This window comes from Heterocephalus glaber, unplaced genomic scaffold (genome assembly GCF_053883595.1).
Source record: "Heterocephalus glaber isolate CG9 unplaced genomic scaffold, H.glaber_assembly_v1.0 deba00001837, whole genome shotgun sequence".
In the NCBI taxonomy this organism is placed as follows: Eukaryota; Metazoa; Chordata; class Mammalia; order Rodentia; family Bathyergidae; genus Heterocephalus; species Heterocephalus glaber.
This window is the reverse complement of record NW_028258493.1, coordinates 283,731-289,014: the sequence shown is the minus strand read 5'-3', so window position 1 is coordinate 289,014 and position 5,284 is coordinate 283,731. Positions and strand designations below refer to the sequence as shown.

The window sequence follows — 5,284 nt, the reverse complement described above, 5'->3', positions numbered from 1 at the left end:
ATAGGGCATGATGTCATAATTAGAGCTTCAGAAAATCCTCTCAGGACATTAGATAGTTAAGGTGTTTTATTTATTTATTTATTTACTTACTTACTTTTTTTTTTTTTTAATGTCATGCCAGGGATCAAACTCAGGACCTTGTGCTTGTGAGGCAAGCACAGCAGCACTGAGCTAAATCCCTGGTCCTAAGGTGTATTGATTGACACAGCAACAGAAGTCTTTCTTGTAATTCCTCAAATACAAATGCATCCTATAAGCAAAGCTCAAAATTAGCCAACTCCCACTTTTTTACCAGAAAGAAATATTCCACATAATAAACTTTTAGCCTACCAATCAGCAAAATCCTTTAGCAAGGATATATTTTGCCATGTTCTTAGTTCCCTCAGCATAAAATTATTATTCTAATATTGGTTTTACATCTTATAGGATTAGGGTTTAAGCTCCACAATTCAGTCTCTCCCTCTAACCAAAGTATGAAAATACTGAGCAATAACCTAATTCATTAAATCTGTTCAACAGATAAATATTGGTGTTCTCTGTACAAAGAGAAAAACAAATACACAAATACACACAACCCCACCACCACCACCACCAGTTTTGGAGGAAAGAATTAAAATCTGTGAGTTTATTCTGTTGGCACCTTTCCACCTTCCAAAAATCATTACTATATTCAGGATACCTTACTTCTTCCAGTAGTACATACCTTTGTAACCTTTCATGGAACCATTCAAAATTATTGGAAATATTGAGCTTTTTGTGAAATATTTAATCGTATAGTATTACTCTCTTCTGAAACAGTATAAATTCCATGACATTCAGGGCCTTCTGTTTCATTTACTACTCACAAAACTGTGATAACTGGGCCGGGGATTTAGCCCAGTGGTTCCGTTGCCTGCCTCGCAAGTGCAAGGACCTGAGTTTGATCCCCAGTACCAAAAACAAAACAAAACAAAAAAAAAACTGTGATAACAGCAGTAGGTATATAATTAGTGGAATATTAAATCATTCACGAATCTCCATTATATTGGAGATTTATGTATATATAGATATCATCCATATAAATTAGAGCATAAATATAAATTACAGAAAGGAAGAGCTATGCAGTATCACAGGAAAGAAGCATCTTTCATAGGCTGCATCTTCCTGGGTTCAGCTTTTCTGTCTTCTCTTCTCAGGCAGAGGCCACATCACCCATGGATGTGCAACTCCACCAGGATGATGGACTTTTTCCTCATGGAGATTTCTGGCATATGGGATGTACAGGTTTTCTATGCCACGTTCTTCTCTCTGGTTTATCTGATGACCATAATGGGAAACCTTCTCATTGCTGCTTTCACCACTCTTGACAAGAGCCTTCACACGCCCATCTACTTCTTCGTTGAAAACCTGTCCACCCTGGACTCCTGCTACATTTCTGTCACAGTCCCTAATTCCTGCATAAACTCCCTGCTGGACACAAGGTCCAATTCAAAGGCAGGATGTGTAGCTCAGATCTTCCTTGTGTTATTCTTTGGATTTGTAGAGGTAGTGTTTCTCATCATCATGGCTCAAGACCACTTTGCAGCCATCTGCAGGTGCCTCCATTACCCTGTGATCATGAGCCCTTGCCTGTGTGTCCACAGCACACTGACCTCTCTGCTCAGTGGCCTCATCTATGCAGCACTGCACACCATCAACACCTTCAGGCTGGCCTTCTGCCACTTGCATGCTGTCCAGCAGCTCTTCTGTGACATCCCCTCTCTGCTGAAGCTGTCTTGCTCTGACACCTTCAGCAACAGATTGCAAATCTTGTCTCTGCTATGATGATTGGTGGTAGCTATTTCTTTTATATCATCAAGTCCTATAATCACATCTTTTCTACTGTGCTTAGGTTTCCAGTGGGAGCAGAGAGGAAGAAGGCCTTTTCAACCTGTGCCCCCACATTCTCGTGGTGTCTGTCTTCCTCAGCTCATCCTTCTTTGTCTGAGACCCTCTGCAATCTCTACTGGCATCATGGACATGGTCCTTTCTATGTTCTACTCTGTAATCTCCCCCCTCTTCAACCCTATTATCTGCAGTCTCAGAAATGAACAGATGAAATGTGCCATCAGGAAATTCATGGCAAGAATGTTCTATTTGGGAGATGTATGGAGAATTAAGGTGGCATTTCCTACCCAACTTAGTGGTAGTCATGCTTTTGGAAATAAGTGCCGATAACTGATTAAAGGTTTTCTGTAGCATTTGTGTGAATTTCATAGTTAGGACTTTTAAACAAATCATATGTCAATTGCAAACTTTCTAAAGTGTTTGGATGAGTTTACTATATGCAAGGAATATGCAAAAGACCTGCTTACTGCAGAAGAAGTCCCAACAGTTTTTCCATCTCAGCTTTTCCCCAAAAGTCTCCTGTTTTCAGAGATGGGGTTTTCAGAAAATGAGAAGATCATAAGGACACTACACTAACCAGCATATTAAAAGTGTATAGAAAATGTGGAATATGAAACATGTTGCCAAACTCCTCACAGAGTATATGGATGAGGTCATCCCTTAAATAAGCAGTGAGGGAATGAGAGAAAAATGAAAGAAAATGGCATGTAACAATAAAATATTTATGATGTACATTATGAAACACAAGGAGGAAATAAAGTGCTATGGAAAAAGTTATTCCTTTAGTCTTGCTTATTTCCTCATTCTAATTGACAACATTATATATTCATCATGTACAACATATGTATTGAAATATGCATGCATTTCCAGGAAGATGTTGCTGTGAAAAATTGGTAGTGGACCTAATAAACTCAAGTAAAGAAACAGGCATATTAACGCTGGGTAGGGTAAGGAGGAGCTATGGCTGCTGTCCCCAAAGCCTCCTCTCTGTGTTCCCTGGAGCCCCTCACAGCCTTTGGGAGCCCAGGCCACAGGTATGAGGGGTCCCCACCTCTGCTCTCTCCTCAGTGGTGTGTGTTCCTTGGAAGCCTCACCCTGACCCGAACTGGCTCTTGTCACTTTGTCTCAGACTCTCACTCATTGGTAAGGTTACTCTATAAAAAACAAGAAGCAAATAACCAAGAAGGTAATTTATTGTATTTAGGCTATAGTGATTATTCTTCTTGTTATTTCACTCATTTCCTTCATCAGAGTGTGAGCTGAATAGGGATTATATATACATATATATACATATATATATATATATGTATATATATTCCTTTATATCCTTGACAGCAATGGTACTTATTCAATTTATGCTGTTTTATGGAGCACAAGTACTACTGTTGGTTATTGTCAGTTGAAAGCTAAAAAGGGTTTCAAGCTACAGAAAGATTTTTATGAATATATGAAAATTTAATGATAGATCCTGAAGAATATAAATCACATCAAAAATGTAAATTTTACTTTAATTAGTTTGAAACTAAATTATCAACATTATAGATATTCATGGAAAAAGACAAGGTGTTTACAACAGTAACTTAAATGAAGTGGAAGAAATTATGTTAAAATAGTGTTTGTATAGAACAAAAAACTGAAGATGAAAAATAAGTGTCAGAAAATATGGAAACAGAAAATGTGAGTACAAGATAAAAGTAAAATAGTTGTCCTTATTTTGACAAATGTTTGATGTGTTAAACACCCAATTAGGACAATTTGCCCAAAATTAATAGAAAAGTGAAAAGAAAAAAATATCACCAATTGAAAAAGAAATTCTTATTTGAAATTGAGGATAGTATGTTAAAATGGTAATGATTTTAAGAATTTATACAGTGTTAAGAAAACAGATTTGTACTTTGCACAACAAACAATGCAATGTTTAAATAAATCAACATTAAATGTGACAGCATGTCATATTACATGAAGGTAAATCTGTAATGATTTCTAAATTGAAAACAAAACTTTGTTGCTGAGGAATTATAAAAATAATAGGACACTGGGCAGGGATTTAGCTCATTGTTTCCAGTGGAGGCCTCGCAAGTGCAAGGTCCCAAGTTTGATCCCCAGTAACAAAAATATAATAATAATAGAACATCAACTTTCACTGGAACACACTAAATTTCTTGGAGGATACATTTTCCTAAGATGGAAATGGAAGACGATCATGGAGGTCGTCATGTTTCAGGTGTGGTTTACCGGTAGTCATGTAATGGACCGCAGCTCAGGGTGGTGTGGAGCTGTGGAATCTGAGACCTGGGGCCTTAGTGGGACAGGGTGAGGTCTTTGGGTGCTGCCCCAGTTACTCCCCACCAGAGGGCGCTGTTCTGAGAGAGCCTGACCTCTGCTCTGTCTCTGCTTCCTGTGTCACCATGAGCTTCCTCCCAGTGCCCTCTCACTGGGAGGTCACTGCCATTGCCTCCCCCACAGGGGCTGAGCTGAGGGGACTGTGTGATCTTGGACTTGCAGCCTCCTGACTGTGACCTGAAGGAACCTACTGTCTTTATACAGCATCCAGGGTCATATATCTTTTAATAATAGAAAACAGGTTAATGCAAATGCCACCATCATGGAGCTGTATTTGCACAAATATTCACAGTACTATGGCCATTTCAGAGAGTGAATTTAGTTTTCCCTTTCAATGGGAGAGTTAGATAGATTATACGTGTTCATAACAATGACACACTGGTACTGCACCCAGCAGAAATTTAACCTGGAGGCAAAATGGATCTTTAATGATAAAAATTTTTTAAAGGTACAAAAATCCAGTTTCTTCATTCTAAGAGTGGACACCTCTTCCCCTATCAGCCCTGGAAGTAAGTAAGGTTGAAACTTCTCTGTGCCCTCTGAAAACCAACCCTGCATCCATGGGTGAGTTCCTGTTACCTGCCTTTTCTCCCATTTTCTACATATAAGGACTGTGTGTGCTCCAAGGTGTTGAATACCTGCCTGTATCCTTTGATCAAATTGTGAATGAATTACCATTTTTGTTTTCTAATATTTTCTAAGGCAAGTGTGCAAATCATCCAGTAGCTATGCCTTAGATGAGACCTTTGACTGAACTACCTGGCAATAAATTATAAAGAGGTAACACAAAATAAAAATTAAAAGTTTAACAATGCCAAAGGTACTGGGCCTAAAAAGGTGCTATGGGTTACTAAAATCAGGATAAAGCCCAATATCTATGTCTCATTTTATATCCATCTCTTTTATTGCATTAAAGTTTGGGAGGGCTGTCTGCTGAGCTCTGCAAATAGGCATGGTCCTTACTTAGGGAGTTTCTGTCTAGAAGCTGTCAGAACAAGATCATTACCTACATTTACCTAGATGGTATCCTCCCAAAAGATGGAGCACTCCAAGATGCTTCCAAAATGTGCTGGGA

General features: G+C 38.6%; 1 pseudogene; it reads left to right on the top strand.

Annotated features, from left to right (window-relative positions):
* Positions 1-1,197: 1,197 nt before the first annotated feature.
* LOC101725410 (olfactory receptor 14C36-like) lies at positions 1,198-2,196 on the top strand (annotated as a pseudogene).
* The last annotated feature ends 3,088 nt before the right edge of the window (positions 2,197-5,284 follow it).